Source organism: Triticum aestivum, chromosome 3A (assembly GCF_018294505.1).
Source record: "Triticum aestivum cultivar Chinese Spring chromosome 3A, IWGSC CS RefSeq v2.1, whole genome shotgun sequence".
Lineage (NCBI taxonomy): Eukaryota > Viridiplantae > Streptophyta > Magnoliopsida > Poales > Poaceae > Triticum > Triticum aestivum.
Window position 1 is genome coordinate 25,878,984 of NC_057800.1, and position 17,518 is coordinate 25,896,501.

The following is a 17,518-nucleotide window of genomic DNA, read 5'->3' on the forward strand; positions in this document are numbered from 1 at the left end:
GGACGTTGTAATCGAACCCTATGAGATATGGTGCGATCTATGATGTCTCTTACCAATCTACCGTTTTCATTTTGAGGTTATGCGTTAGAGACAGCTGCATTCACTTTAGATAGGACACCATCTAAGTCCGTTGAGACGACGTCGTAAGAATATGGTTTGGCAAGAAACCAAAGTTGTCGTTTCTTAATGTTCGGGGCTGCGATGCTTAAGGCTTCAGCCGGAGAAGCTCGAACCCAAAGCGGACAAACACATCTTCATAGGATACCCAAGGGTGACAGTTGGGTATACCTTCTATCTCAGATCCAAGGGCAAATTGTTTGTCGCTAAGAACAGGTCCTTTCTCGAGAAGGAGTTTCTCTCGAAAGAATTGAGTGGGAGGAACATAGAACTTGATGAGGTTGTCGAACCTTTACTTCAACCAGAGAGTGACGCAACACAGAAAGATGTTTTCTGTGGCGCCTACGTCTGTTGAATAGGAAGTTAATGATAGTGATCATGAAGCTTCGGATCAAGTTGCTATCGAACCTCGTAGGTCGACAAGGATATGTACTACTCCTAAGTGGTACGGTAATCCTGTCTTAGATACCATGTTGTTAGAAAACAATGAACCTACGATCTATGGAGAAGCGATGGTGGGTCCGTATTCCGACAAATGGTTAGAAGCCATGAAATCTGAGATAGGATCCATATATCAGAACAAAGTATGGACTTTGGTGGACTTGCCCGATGATCGGCAAGCCATTGAGACAAATGGATCTTTAAGAAGAACACGTACGTAGGCAGTAATATTACCGTCTATGAAGCTCGACTTGTGGGAAAGAGTCTTTTCACAAGTTCAAGGAGTTGACTACGATGAGAATTTCTCACCCGTAGCGATGCTTAAGTCCGTCGGAATCATGATAGCATTAGCTGTATTTTTCGATTATGAAATCTTACAGATGGATGTCAAAACAAGTTTTCTTACCAGTTTTCGTAAGAAAAGTTGTATGTGATACAATGAAAGGTTTTGTCGATCCTAAGGATGCTAAAAGGTATGCTGGCTCCAGCAATCCTTCTATGGACTAGAGCAAGCATCTCGGAATCGGAATATATGTTTTGATGGAGTGATCAAAGCTTTTAGGTTTATACAATGTTTGCTAGAAACTTGTATTTACAAGAAAGTGAGTGGGAGCACTACAATATTTCTGATAAGTATATGTGGATGACATATTGTTGATCCGAAATAATGTAGAATTTCTGGAAAGCATAAACGGTTGTTTGAAGAGTGTTTTTCAAAGGAAGACCTGGATAAAGCTGCTTACATATTGGGCATCAAGATCTATAGAGATAGATCAACACGCCTGATGGTACTTTCAAAGAACGCACACCTTGACATGTTTTTGAAGTAGTTCAAAATAGATCAGTCAAAGAAGGGGTTCTTACCTGAGTTGTAAGGTGTGAAGTTGAGTAAGACTCAAAGCTTGACCACAGCAAAAGAAAGAGAAAGGACGAAGGTCGTCCCCTATGCTTTTGTCATAGGCTCTATACGGTATGCCATGCTGAAGTACCGCACCTGATGTGTGCCTTGCCACATGTCTGGTAAGAGGGTACAAAGGTGATCTAGGAGTAGATCACGAGATAGCGGTCAAAATTATCCTTAGAGGAATAAGGAAATGTTTCTCGGTTATGGAGGTGATAAAGAGTTCGACGTAAAGAGTTACGTCGATGCAAGCTTAACACCTATCCGGATAGCTCTGAGTAGAGATACCGGATACGTATAATGGAGCAACAATTTGGAATAGCTCCAACTGGAATGTGGTAGCAACATCTATGATATGGCATAAAGTTTTGCGAAATACATAGGGATCTGAATATGGCAAGACCCGTTGACTACAACCTCTCTCACAAGCATAACATGATCAAACCCAGAACTCTGTGAGTATTTATCACATAGTGATGTGAACTAGATCATTGAGTCTAGTAGACTCTTGGATGTTGGTCACATGGCGATGTGACCTGTGAGTGTTAATCACATGGAGATGTGAACTAGCTTATTGACTCTAGTGCAAGTGGGAGACTGTTGGAAATATATCCTAGAGGCAATAATAAATTGGTTATTATTATATTTCCTTGTTCATGATAATCGTTTATTATCCATGCTAGAAGTGTATTGATAGGAAACTCAGATACATGTGTGGATACATAGACAACACCATGTCCCTAGTAAGCCTCTAATTGACTAGCTCGTTGATCAATAGATGGTTACGGTTTCCTGACCATGGACATTGGATGTCGTTGATAACGGGATCACATCATTAGGAGAATGATGTGATGGACAAGACCCAATCCTAAGCCTAGCACAAAGATCGTGTAGTTCGTATGCTAAAGCTTTTCTAATGTCAAGTATCATTTCCTTAGACCATGAGATTGTGCAACTCCCGGATACCATAGGAGTGCTTTGGGTGTGCCAAACGTCACAACGTAACTGGGTGGCTATAAAGGTTCACTACAGGTATCTCCGAAAGTGTCTGTTGGGTTGGCACGAATCGAGACTGGGATTTGTCACTCCGTGTAAACGGAGAGGTATCTCTGGGCCCACTCGGTAGGACATCATCATAATGTGCACAATGTGACCAAGGAGTTGATCATGGGATGATGTGTTACAGAACGACTAAAGAGACTTGCCAGTAACGAGATTGAACAAGGTATCGGGATACCGACGATCGAATCTCGGGCAAGTATCGTACCGCTAGACAAAGGGAATTGTATACGGGATTGATTAAGTCCTTGACATCGTGGTTCATCCGATGAGATCATCGTGGAACATGTGGGAGCCAACATGGGTATCCAGATCCCGCTGTTGGTTATTGCCGGAGAGGTGTCTCGGTCATGTCTGCATGGTTCCCGAACCCGTAGGGTCTACACACTTAAGGTTCAATGACGCTAGGGTTATAGGGAATAGATATACGTGGTTACCGAATGTTGTTCGGAGTCCCGGATGAGATCCCGGACATCACGAGGAGTTCCAGAATGGTCCGGAGGTAAAGATTTATATATGAGAAGTCCTGTTTTGGTCACCGGAAAAGTTTCGGGTGCTATCGGTAACGTACCGGGACCACCGGGAGGGTCCCGGGGGTCCACCAGGTGGGGCTACCTGCCCCAGAGGGTTGCGTGGGCCAAGTGTGAGAGGGGACCAGCCCCAGGTGGGCTGGTGCGCCCCCCCCCCCACTAGGGCCCAAGGCGAAGAGAGAAGGGAAAAGGGGGAAACCCTAGGCTCAGATGGGCCTAAGGCCCACCTAGTGGTGCGCCCCCCCTCTCTCCCCCCTTGGCCGCCCCCTAGATGGGATCTAGGGCTGGCCGCCACCCCCTAGGGGTGGAAACCTAGGTGGGGGCGCAGCCCCTCCCCTCCCCCTATATATACTTGAGCAAAGGGGCAGCCCAACACGCGATTCAATCTCCTTGTTGGCGCAGCCCTACCCCTCTTCCTCCTCGTCTCTCGTAGTGCTTGGCGAAGCCCTGCTGGAGTCCCGTGCTCCTCCACCACCACCACGCCGTTGTGCTGCTGCTGGATGGAGTCTTCCCCAACCTCTCCTTCTCCCCTTGCTAGATCAAGGCGTAGGAGACGTCACCGGGCTGTACGTGTGTTGAACGCGGAGGTGTCGTCCGTTCGGCACTAGGATCATCGGTGATTTGGATCACGACGAGTACGACTCCATCAACCTCGTTCAGTTGAACGCTTCCACTTAGCGATCTACAAGGGTATGTAGATGCACTCCCCTTCCCCTCATTGCTAGATCACTCCATAGATTGATCTTGGTGATGCGTAGAAAATTTTGAATTTCTGCTACGTTCCCCAACAGCTACATCCCCGGGGCATGACTACAGGCGCTCCTATCGCAACACCGGCCGCTCGGGCGCCGGCACAAGCCGTCAGCTCCCCCACGTACTTGTTGCTATCAAGTCGTCATGGGTTACAACGTGTGGTGCCCCTCCGTATATAAGAGACCTGGAATACAAGTATCTGACTCCTACACAACTTGTACCTAACCACACCAATTATAACTCCAAGTCCACATAACCCCTTGCGTACGTAATATATTCAACACAAATATAACAAACTCTACCTTGGCGAATATTCTGCACCACCTAGAAGTCATCCATGCTCGAACCTCCATGTACTCCGGACTTGGGTTGTCTTCTTTGTAGCTTACTGAGAGCTACCCGGCGGGTTAGACCCGCTGCCACCGGGGGACTCCACTGCTACTCCTGCAGCTCCACTCTTCATGGCTCCACTTGCAATAGTGCTCCCTTGCATCTTGTAAAGATGTGATGTCATCCACTCTCCTATCATCACGATCACCCCATCTTCCATGATTTTCATGGTCTTCTTATCCCGATTAGAACGGAATTCCATAGCACCATCATGAAGAACACCAAGCGAAATTAGATTCCTCCTTAGCCCTGGCACATGCCTGACTCCCCGAAGCATCCGCTCAACTCCGTCAAACATCTTGATTTTGATGTCACCTACTCCAGCAACACGATAACTTGTGTCATCGCTCACATAGGCTAAACCAAACTCACCAGACTTGTACGAAGAGAATCACTCCCTGTTGGGTGTCGCATGAAAAGAGCAAACTGAATCCAACATCCACGCTTCAGTTTTTGTTGACTGCCTGTTTGATACCATGAGAACATCACTATCACTGTCCGAGCCATCACCATGAGTAGCCGCATTAGCACTTGCCCCACCCTTCAGTTCTGGGCATTCCCTCTTTATATGTCGCCAGTCCTTGCACCTGTAGCACTGCACCTTTTTCTTCTCTGCCTTGTCCCTTCCTGAGCTGATAACCTTTAACTGCCAACCCCAAACCTTGAGTACTCTCCCTTTCTGCAGCATTCTTTTGCTTCATCAACTCATGTCCAAGCAACGCTGCAGTGACTTCCTCATTATTGATTGTTTTCTTTCCATCTGTCGATGTAATTACCAAATGCTCATAGGACGGTGGAAACGAAACAAGAAGAAGTAGTGCCTTATCCTCATCATCAATCTTCACATCCAGATGCGCTAGATTCGTGACCAACTGATTAAAAGCATTCACATGCTCCACAAGATCCAACCGCTCCTGCATCTTCAGCCCATAGAACTTTTGCTTCAAATACAGCTTATTGGTCGCTGACTTGGACCTATAATGATTTGCCAACTTGTCCCAAATTCCCTTAGGAGAATCTTCGTCCATGACATGATACATGACCTAATCTGCAAGACAAAGCCGTATGGCAGCGGCCGCCTGCACTTGCATATCCTCCCATGCATCGTTGTCAACCTTGGTCGGCTTCGTCTCCCGCAAACCCTTTAAGATTCCTTGCTGCGCCAGAATATCCTTGACTCTTGTCTGCCATAGACCGAAGTTACCCGTGCCATCAAATTTCTCCACATCAAACTTGGTGAACCCCGGCGCCATGCCGAGCCGCGATCTAACCGACCTGTTGCCGCCGGTCTGGCCGCCTTTGTTTTCCTCTGCGACTTCCTCACGAAAAAGATCGATGATCCCGTATTCCTCGTTTAAAGCCACGCCACAGTCCGCGGTCTACCAAGAAATATGACCAGCACAATGTCCCCATCGGCCCTTCAGAAATATATTCAGGTGGGGAGCCTCCCCCCCCCCCGGTGACCATTTCAAAAAAAAATATTCATTGCATGCCAAAGCTTCAGGAATTTCTGGCATCGCATGTCTGATATTGTCACTGCTGAAGCTCCTAGGTACTGTCCCGAACTATCAACAGGCGAGCTACTTTTAGATACTCCCCCTGGTCCTTTTTACTCTGCATATAAGAATTGTCTGAAGTCAAACTTCGTAAATTTTAACCATATTTATACGAAAAATATTAACATCTACAATGCTAAATTTGTACAATATGAAAACTAATGTTACGACCCATCTAATGTTGTTTGATTTCACATTCTGAATGTTAGTATTTTATTCTATAAACTTGGTCAAAGTTTACTCTGTTTGACTTCAGACAAATCTTATATGCGAACTAAAAAGGACCGGAGGGAGTACTTGGCTAAAAAAAATATTAAATCCCAACAGAGAGGCTAATTGTAGGTCTACTAATTAAGGCCCAACGCGGCCTATTTTTTCTAAAAAGGACCGGAGGGAGTACTTGGCTAAAAAATATATTAAATCCCAACAGAGAGGCTAATTGTAGGTCTACTAATTAAGGCCCAACGCGGCCTATTTTTTTCTAATGGTCCAACTGATTAAAAAAGGCTTGGAGATCGCTGATCTAACCGACCTGTTGCCGCCGGTCTGGCCGCCTTTGTTTTCCTCTGCGACTTCCTCACGAAAAAGATCGCTGATCCCGTATTCCTCGTTTGAAGCCACGCCACAGTCCGCGATCTACCAAGAAATATGACCAGCACAATGTCCCCATCGGCCCTTCAGAAATATATTCAGGTGGGGAGCCTCCCCCCCCCCCCCCCCCCCCCCTGACCATTTCAAAAAAAATATTCATTGCATGCCAAAGCTTCAGGAATTTCTGGCATCGCCATGTCTGATATTGTCACTGCTAAAGCTCATAGGTACTGTCCCGAACTATCAACAGGCGAGCTACTTTTAGATACTCCCCCCGGTCCTTTTTACTCTGCATATAAGAATTGTCTGAAGTCAAACTTCGTAAATTTTAACCATATTTATACGAAAAATATTAACATCTACAATGCTAAATTTATACAATATGAAAACTAATGTTACGACCCATCTAATGTTGTTTGATTTCACATTCTGAATGTTAGTATTTTATTCTATAAACTTGGTCAAAGTTTACTCTATTTGACTTCAGACAAATCTTATATGCGAACTAAAAAGGACCGGAGGGGGTACTTGGCTAAAAAAAATATTAAATCCCAACAGAGAGGCTAATTGTAGGTCTACTAATTAAGGCCCAACGCGGCCTATTTTTTTCTAAAGGTCCAACTGATTAAAATAGGGTTGGAGATGCGGGGGATCGAACCCCGTGCCTCCCGCATGCAAAGCGGGCGCTCTACCATTTGAGCTACATCCCCGTTGTTGTGATTTTCTTCTTTTCATTTGCTTAAAGTAATACTTAAATCCCAATGAAATGGTTATCAGAAGAACAGGTAGCAGGGTAGTACTAGCACAGGAATGCACGCTCCCAAGAGTGAGAGAGTGTGTGAACAATTGCCAGGAAAACACAAAAAACACTGTGCAGTACGATGATGCGTGCTTGTTCAGAACAAGCAAACCGTGTAGAGTGCTTTGTACTAAAAATTATTCGCTTGTCTATTTTTGTGGTATAGTCGTCCATGCTGTCAAAAACAAGCAAACCGAAACCTGTAGTCAGTTCTATCCCATTCTCAGGGAAGAGATGATGGATTCATTTGGAACCATGTTTCCAAAATTAAACAGAAACAGCAAATGTTCAATGTACACTTATACGAAAGCAAAGAGGGGTTGAAGTTTATCATGTTTTCTGAAGCAAAAGCTCGTTGTTCAACTTTCTTGAGCAGTTTCTGTTTTGCCGGGGTGCTCGTACTGGCTGCAGTCTGCTCCTATCTCCTTGGAGGTTGTGATCAACCGTGACAAAATTTTGCCAAATGAAAGTATGAAACCCATCGAGCAAGGGTGCTCATTGCTCCACTCGGTGGAGCAGACAGTATCGGTGGCTGAGCATGCCAAGTGCATTTCCTTACAGACAAACTTTGAGGATGTAGTGGATCAACTAGAACATATTTCGTTGCTCAGATGCTTTATTTTTCTTTACAAGCAAGATCTCGCATCTCGAGGACTGGACGAGCAAGATATCAAGAGCATCTGAGCCCGAGCTCAGAAATGAATTTTCGGACTTTGTGCTGCTTTTCTCATGTTCGACAGCATCTTCAGGTCGTCCCTTGGGTGACTAACGGCCTCATCTCCCAGTCCCGCACGTCTCCAACAACCTAGTGCAGCTCGTGCGCTACCTAGTCCAGGTCATGCGCCTTGTGCGTCCTCTCATGCAGGGACTGCAGTTTGTACTCTCCTCCCCCCTCTGTACTTCCGTTGTAACCATATAAGCCCATCGAGGCCGGCAATACAGAGTGTGCGAAGAGTTTCACAACACAACTTGGTATCACACGCTTCTCCGATCCTACCCCCTCGCTTCCGCCATGCATCGGTTCCTCCATCGAACGCGCTCCGGCGGCGACCTCGACACCCCGGCAAGCAACCCCTTCGCCCCCTTCCCTCTGGCCGCCGCTCCTCCGCCGGCTTCACCGGCCACTGCTCCGCCGGCCGCGCCCCGTGCGGCGCGTCTCGCTCCCGACGTCCTCCGCGGCAAACAGGCTGTGCCCGAGGGCGCCTCTACTTCCTCGGTCCCGCCGGCCGCACCACTCGCAGCGCCCGCTGCGGCTACTCTCCGCACGGCGGGGAGCGTCCCCGTCCCGCACATCGCGCCCGGCGGCTCCGGCAGCGCGCTGGCCCTTCATCACGGCGCGCCCGACGTCGGCTCTTCCACTGCTGTGATTGGCCTGCCGCCCTCCATCAATCACTTCTTCCATCACCGGCTCATGCTCGAATCGGGTAACTACTCCAAATGGCGCCAGATCTTTTACGTCGTTTGTTGCAAATATCAAGTGCAGCACCATCTCGACGTGGCCGCCGAGCCGCTTCTCTAAAGTGCCGTGTGGCGCAACGACGACCTAACCATCGTCCTCTGGTTCCACGGCGTCGTCGCCGACGAGCTCCTGGAAGTGGTCGCCACGCTGGACAGCACCGCCTTTGACATCTGGCAGCAGCTGCATCTTCTCTTCCGCGACAACTAGGCCGGCCGCGCGGTGATCCTCGGCGCGAAATTCCGCAACCTCGTCCAGGGGGCCCTCTCCATCGCCGAGTATTGTCGACGTCTCAAGTCCCTCGCCACGGACCTCGGCGACGTCGGCGAGCACATCACCGACCGCACGCTGACCCTGCAGCTCATCCGCGGCCTCAACAGCAAGTTTCGGATCATGGCCACCCTGCTCCCCATGCAGACACCCTTCCCGACGTTCGTGCAGGCGCGCTCCCGGCTGCTGATGGAGGAAATCTCGGCCAACGAGCGCGCTCATCTTGACGGGCGCCCGGAGGCCACCGCCACCGCCCTTGCCATCGGCTCCGGCTCGGGGTCCTCGGGATCCTCGGGCACCTCCACCGACCGGGGCAAGGCCGCCAGCAGCCCTCCCGCCGCCGATCGCGACACCGGCGGACGTGGGCGCGGCCGCGAGCACGGACGTGGCCGCGGACGCGGCCCTCCCTCACCTGGTGATGCTCCCTTTGGACGAGGCGCCCCCGCAGCCGCTCCCGCCGCCAACGCGCAGCTCCATGGGTACTTCGCCCCGTACGGTGCGCTCCTGCCCGGCCCACCCCAGCCTCGCGTGCCCTGGGCCGCGCCGAACGCTGCCGGCGTGCTGGGCCCGCGACCTCCGCCGCCCCAGCAGGCCTACCCGGCGACTCATGCACCGTCGTCCGTCGGCCCGATGTGGGAGCAGTACCACCAGCTGTACGCTGCCCTGCAGAACCTGTCGACGCAGCAGCACGCCGGCGGCCACAAGGACTAGATCCTCGACACTGGAGCCTCTTCCCACGGGACTGGTATGGCCGCCTCCCTCTCTCAGTGTTTTTCTCCATCTTTGCGTCATTCTTTGGGCATACTAGTTGGAAACGGATCTCGTTTACCCGTGAAGGCCGTCGGCTCCACCAAACTTGCTTCTTTTTCTCTCAACGATGTGCTTGTTTCTCCCACTGTAACCCAAAATCTCATATCTGTACGTCGCTTTACTATTGACAACTCCTGCAGTATTGAATTTGACCCGTTTGGTTTCACCGTGAAGGACCTAGCCACCCGCAAGATCATAATGAGGTCCAATAGCCATGGGGACCTCTATCCATTCTTCACCAGCTCCGGCGTGCAAGCTCTTCTCACGGTGGTTGGCAGCGATGTATGGCATCGGCGCTTGGGGCATCCTAGTGACAAGACCATCTTTAGCTCATTTTCTTCTTCCCACATGTAATAAAGACATGTCCCAAAACACCTTGTGTACGGCATGTCAACTAGGCAAGCAGCCCCGGCTGCCTTTTTCCAATTCCAAGTCATTTACTACAGCACCTTTTCAGCTCATACACTGTGATTTACGGACCTCTCCCATTTGTAGTTTTTCGGGTTTTCAATATTATCTTGTGATCCTAGATGACTACTCTCACTACTCTTGGACCTTTCCTCTACGCCACAAGTCCGATACCGTAGATATCATTCATCGTTTTCATGCGTATGTCCTCACACAATTCCACGTTCCCATCCAGTGTATGCAATGCGATAACGGCGGCGAATTCCTTACCACCTCCCTACGCGACCTCTTCTCCCGCTATGGCGCCTCTCTTCGCCTCTCATGCCCTCATACATCGCCCCAAAATGGAAAAGCCGAGCGCCTCCTACGTACGACAAATGACATTCTTCGCGTCCTCCTCATACACGCCACACTACCCCCTGCCTTCTGGGTCGAGGCCCTCCACACCGCAACCTACATCCTAAACCGCCGGCCCTCCACTGCCATCGCCTCCGAGACTCCCTACTTTCGCCTTCTCGGCAAACACCCAACCTATGACCACATGCGCGTTTTTGGATGTCTGTGTTTCCCTAACACCATCGCCACTAGCCCCCACAAACTTGCCCCTCGCTCATCTCGCTGCGTTTTTCTTGGGTATCTCTTGGAACACAAGGGCTATCGATGTCTGGACTTGGCTACTCGCAAGGTTATCATTTCCCGTCACGTTACATTTGACGAGTCCATTTTTCCCTATCAACCTACCCCAGACACACCGCAGCCCTCCCGTCGCCCGCCCACAAACGATCTCGGGCCGCAAATCTACCCCAAACCGCGCGTCGTCGCTCCCCCCAATCCACACCCGCCCACGCCCTCCTCGGGATCGCCCTCGCCCCGATCCCCACTCCCACCTACCGGGTCCTTGGGATCCTCTCCCCCAATCCACGCCTCGCCCCCACACCTGCCTGGGCCCGTGGATCTGCCCACCCAATTGACGCACCCCACTCCACCCACCTCGCCCCCTCCCATGCAGCATCCCACGCAGTGGCGAAGGCAGAAATTTTTTATAGGTGTGGCGGAGTTCACGAAGGACGAAACACAACAATGTAAAATATAATCAAGATGTGCCCAAGTTAATATAACTGATAATATAACTATGTGCAGATCGTTGCCATCTTAGTAGATTAGAACAACAAATTCACTGGTTGTATACAAATAATCAAAATTAACCGGTCGCATATAACTAATCAAAATTATAAAGATTGATGTTTGATAGTTTATGGACTATAAAAAATTGGACAAAAGGATTACAAAATTTTAGGGCTACTATGGATGTGATCCTAACCTGATGTCGCTGCTTCCGGCTCGCCGTCGCTGGCACATAAGCTCGTCGTTTTGTGGTTTGCAACGCAGTGTTTCACTCGCCACCGAGTTCCCTGCAGTGCCACCCGCCGCCGTTGCTGTGTTCGTCAAGCATCATCGCCGGGGGCCTGAGTCGCCCTAACTGAGGTAGATCGTGCCGTTATTCCGTAATTGCGGCTGTGTGCACGCGATTTCCAAGCTGTGAATCGCAGCGTAACTGCACGATCGAGCTGGGCTACATACAGCTAGGTGGGCTGCTGGGAGGATAACTGGGCCATTGGCAATTAAGTTTGAGGCCCCTGTGTGTCTCCTGCTCCTCCAAACTGATGAAACGGATAGAACTCCATCGACCAACGCTCAAACTCCAGATATATAGTATACATACGCGGTATTTAGCCAAATTTTAGGTATGGCAGCCGCCAAACCTCGCCATATTGCTAGATTCGCCCCTGATCCCACGCCTCCACCGGCCCCACCATCCCATGCACATGCACCTACCCCTGGCTCCCCGCCCCCGCATGCACCTTCCCCAAGCCCCTCCCATGCACATGCACGTACACCCGCGCTCTCGCCCGCTGCTACTACTCTTCCACCGCGCGCCGTGCCAGTGCCTCCACCCACTAATCTACACTAGCAGAGTGCTCGTGCGTTGCTACGGGCTACGATGCATATAAATGAATTGAACAAATGATAAGGGTCGTCTCCAAGTCCGACACTCATTTCTCTCTCATACGCCCGACCATGTTCGGACGTGAAACGATTGCCTAGCGGGCTTCTCAAAATTCAACCGTTTGGACAGTCCATGCTATCCCAAATCCAGACCATATGTGTGAGAGGAATATGGTTGCCCGCCATGTTATCTTCAACACACTGGCCCAACACAAAAAAAATAACCATCCCACGATGGACCCTTCTCTTTTTTAGTGGACCCTCCTCTTCCTGCTCGGTTCCCGCCGTAGCGGGACATTGCTCGCTAGAATCCTCTCCTTTAAAATCAAACAATGTCCATATCATCTTCACCATGACACACTACACTAGTAGAAAAAGAGGCTTCCGTCCAGCCCCATTAGTCGCGAAACTGTAGGAATCGCGACTAATGAAGTCTTTAGTCGCGGTTCGGCAGACGAACCGCGACCAAAGGCTTGGGCCAGGGCGCTCGGTGGCCAGCTGGTGCACGTGAGGGGCTTTAGCCGCGGTTGGCCAGGCCAACCGCGACTAAAGGTGCCCACAGGCCTTTAGTCGCGGTTGGCCTGGCCAACCGTGACTAAAGCTCCTCCCCTATATATACCAGTTCAGCGCACTCACTTAGCCATTTGGTGCCACTTCTCTTCACAAGGGGGTGTAGGTTTGCTTTTGGTTCCTCTTATGCACACAAGGTGTTTGATGAAATGCCCAACAGCGTGAAACAAACATGATATGAAGTGTTGGAGCCACACTTGAGGTTCCTCCTCGATCGCGGTTAGCAACTTGAACCTTTCATGCATGTGTGTCATTGATAAAATATGCATGCATGTGTGTTGTTCATTGTTTAATTTCTATTGTTTATAGCTAGTTACTTTAACAAATGCATGATGGTTAATTATATATTTTATATTATAATAATGCAGATGAATCGGCAATGGATGTACGGTAACCGACTCTCCCGCGAGTTCACTACGGGTTTGAAAGATTTCCTCGTAGTGGCTAATGCGAACAAGCAGAAGGGTTTTGTTATCTGTCCATGTGTTGACTGTAAGAATCAGAAGGGTTACTCTTCCTCAAGAGAAGTTCACCTGCACCTGCTTCGGCACGGTTTCATGCCAAGCTATAATTGTTGGACCAAGCATGGATAAAGAGGGGTTATAATGGAAGAAGATGAAGAAGGGGATGATTTCATCGATGAAAGCTATCTTGCTCATTTCGGTGATACTTTCATGGAGGATGCTGAAGGTGAAGGGGAAGGTGAAGGGGCAGGTGAAGGGGAAGGTGAAGGGGAAGGTGAAGGTGAAGGTGAAGAAGAGGCACGTGATGAGACCGTTGATGATCTTGGTCGGACCATTGCTGATGCACGGAGACGCTGCGAAACTGAAAAGGAGAGGGAGAATTTGGATCACATGTTAGAGGATCACAGAAAGTCGTTGTACCCTGGATGCGATGATGGTCTGAAAAAGCTGGGCTGCACACTGGATTTGCTGAAATGGAAGGCACAGGCAGGTGTAGCTGACTCGGCATTTGAAAACTTGCTGAAAATGTTGAAGAATATGTTTCCAAAGAATAACGAGTTGCCCGCCAGTACGTACGAAGCAAAGAAGGTTGTCTGCCCTCTAGGTTTAGAGGTTCTGAAGATACATGCATGCATCAACGACTGCATCCTCTACCGCGGTGAATACGAGAATTTGAATGAATGCCCGGTATGCACTGCATTGCGTTATAAGATCAGAGGCGATGACCCTGGTGACGATGTTGAGGGCGGGAAACCCAGGAAGAGGGTTCCCGCCAAGGTGATGTGGTATGCTCCTATAATACCACGGTTGAAACGTCTGTTCAGGAACAAAGAGCATGCCAAGTTGTTGCGATGGCACAAAGAGGACCGTAAGTCAGACGGGGAGTTAAGACACACCGCAGATGGAACGCAATGGAGAAAGATCGACAGAGAGTTCAAAGATTTTGCAGCTGACGCAACGAACATAAGATTTGGTCTAAATACAGATGGCATGAATCCTTTTGGCGAGCAGAGCTCCAGCCATAGCACCTGGCCCGTGACTCTATGCATCTACAACCTTCCTCCTTGGTTGTGCATGAAGCGGAAGTTCATTATGATGCCAGTGCTCATCCAAGGTCCGAAGCAACCCGGCAACGACATCGATGTGTACCTAAGGCCATTAGTTGATGAACTTTTACAGCTGTGGGGCAGACCTGGTGTCCGTGTGTGGGATGAGCACAAAAAAGAGGAATTTAACCTACGAGCGTTGCTTTTCGTAACCATCAACGATTGGCCTGCTCTTAGTAACCTTTCGGGACTGTCAAATAAGGGATACAATGCATGCACGCACTGCTTACATGAGACTGAAAGTGTACATTTGCCAAATTGTAAGAAGAACGTGTACCTTGGGCATCGTCAATTTCTTCCGAAAATTCATCCAGTAAGAAAGAAAGGCAAGCATTACAACGGCAAGGCAGATCACGGGCCGAAGCCTGTGGAACGCACTGGTGCTGAGGTATTTGATATGGTCAAGGATTTGAAAGTCATCTTTGGAAAGGGTCCTGGCGGACAATCGGTTCCGAAGGGAGCTGACGGGCACGCAGCCATGTGGAAGAAGAAATCTATATTCTGGGAGCTAGAATATTGGAAAGTCCTAGAAGTCCGCTCTGCAATCGACGTGATGCACGTTACGAAGAATATTTGCGTGAACCTCCTAAGCTTCTTGGGCGTGTATGGGAAGACAAATGATACAAAGGAAGCACGGCAGGACCAGCAACGTTTGAAAGACCCTGATGACCGGCATCCGGAATGGTTTCAAGGTCGTGCCAGCTACGCTCTGACCAAAGAAGAGAAGGTCATCTTTTTTGAATGCCTGAGCAGTATGAAGGTCCCGTCTGGATTCTCGTCCAATATAAAGGGAATAATAAACATGGCGGAGAAAAAGTTCCAAAACCTGAAGTCTCACGACTGCCACGTGATTATGACGCAATTGCCTCCGATTGCTTTGAGGGGGCTCCTGCCGGAAAATGTTCGAGTAGCCATTGTGAAGCTATGTGCATTCCTCAATGCAATCTCTCAGAAGGTAATCAATCCAGAAGATCTACCATGGTTACAGAACGATGTGATCCAATGTCTTGTCAGTTTCGAGTTGGTGTTCCCGCCATCCTTCTTCAATATTATGACGCACCTCTTGGTTCACCTAGTCGAAGAGATTTTTATTCTCGGTCCTGTATTTCTACACAATATGTTCCCCTTCGAGAGGTTCATGGGAGTATTAAAGAAATATGTTCGTAACCGTGCTAGGCCAGAAGGAAGCATCGCCAAGGGCTATGGAAATGAGGAGGTAATTGAGTTTTGTGTTGACTTTGTTCTTGACCTTAAGCCGATTGGTCTTCCTCGATCGCGGCAAGAGGGGAGACTAAGTGGAAAAGGCACGATCGGAAGGAAATCAACGACATGTATGGACGGCCATTCTTTGACTGAAGCACACCACACTGTACTGACCAATTCCAGCTTGGTGGCTCCGTACTTTGAGAAACACAAGAATATTTTACGCTCGGACAACCCGGGGAAGCCTGAATCCTGGATTAGGAAGGCCCACATGGAGACTTTCGGCAGTTGGTTGAGAAAACATTTAATGAATGACAATGATGTTGTAGATCAGCTGTACATGTTGGCCAAGACACCATCTTCGACTATAACGACTTTCCAAGGGTACGAGATAAATGGGAATACATTTTACACGATCGCCCAAGATAAAAAGAGCACCAACCAAAACAGTGGTGTCCGCTTTGATGCAGCAACCGAGAATGGGCAAAAGGTCACATATTATGGTCACATAGAGGAGATATGGGAACTTGACTATGGACCCTCCTTTAAGGTCCCTTTGTTCCGGTGCAAATGGTTCAAGCTAACAGGAGGTGGGGTAAAGGTGGACCAGCAATACGGAATGACAATGGTGGATTTCAACAATCTTGGTTACCTTGACGAACCATTCGTCCTAGCGAAAGATGTCGCTCAGGTTTTCTATGTGAAGGACATGAGTAGCAAACCGAGGAAACGGAAAGATAAGAAAACGATCAGTACATCATGCGATGATCCAAAGCGCCACATTGTTCTTTCAGGGAAAAGAAACATCGTGGGAGTGGAGGACAAGACAGACATGTCAGAAGATTATAATATGTTTGCTGAAATTCCGCCCTTCAAAGTGAACACCGACCCAAGCATTAAGTTAAATGATGAGGATGCTCCATGGATACGGCACAATCGTAAGCAAGCAGGGACACAAGGGAAGAAATGATGTGTAATAATTTATTGTACCAAACTTTGTTGAATGGATCATGTGAATTATATTACCCGTGATGTGTTTGGTGTCCATTTTCGAATGATACATGAAATTTGGAGTGATGTAGTCCATGACGCTCTGCAGAGTCCGGCCGTACCACCATAGCCGACGACCGGCCTCTGGTATATTATTTTGAATTGAATTAGTTTTATTTTTCTGAATTTTTTGATATATTATTTGTATTTTTAGAATTTTGAATTGAATTAGTTTTATTTTTTTGATTTTTTTGATATATTATTTGTATTTTTAGAATTTTGAATTGAATTAGTTTTATTTTTCTGAATTTTTTGATATATTATTTGTATTTTTAACATTTTGAATTGAATTAGTTTTATTTTTCTTAATTTTTTGATATATTATTTGTATTTTTAGAATTTTGAATTGAATTAGTTTTATTTTTCTGAATTTTTTGATATATTATTTGTATTTTTAGAATTTTGAATTGAATTAGTTTTATTTTTCTGAATTTTTTGATATATTATTTGTATTTTTAACATTTTGAATTGAATTAGTTTTATTTTTCTTAATTTTTGATATATTATTTGTATTTTTAACATATTGAATTGAATTAGTTCTATTTTTCTGAATTTTTTGATATATTATTTGTATTTTTAGAATTTTGAATTGAATTAGTTTTTTTTCTGAATTTTTTGATATAATATTTGTGTTTTTAACATATTGAATTGAATTAGTTATTTTTTTCTGAATTTTTTGATATATTATTTGTATTTTTAAGATTTTGAAAAAGAAAAAGTATTTGGAAAATACCTTTAGTCGCGGTTGGCCTGCCCAACCACGACTAAAGGTCGTTGCGCGCGGGAACGAAAAACCCGCCAAAAAAGTCCTTTAGTCGCGGGTCGCCTCCCCAACCGCGACTAAAGGTTACCCTTTAGTCGCGGGTCGCCTCCCCAACCGCGACTAAAGGGGGGGGGCTATAAATACAACCGCCCGACCCGTCGCCTCCATTTCTCTGCTCGTTCTCTGCCGCGCCGAAGGCCTGCCGCCCTCGCCCTCGACGCCGCCCGCCGTCGACCTCGCCCTCGACGCCGCCCGCCGTCGCCTGCGCCCTCGA

At 48.0% G+C, this 17,518-nt stretch overlaps 1 non-coding gene across 1 annotated transcript; it reads right to left on the minus strand.

Moving 5' to 3' along the window:
- Positions 1-6,975: 6,975 nt before the first annotated feature.
- On the minus strand, positions 6,976-7,048 carry TRNAA-UGC (transfer RNA alanine (anticodon UGC)). Its single transcript has one exon. It is a non-coding gene; the product is annotated as a tRNA-Ala (tRNA).
- Between the last annotated feature and the right edge of the window lie 10,470 nt (positions 7,049-17,518).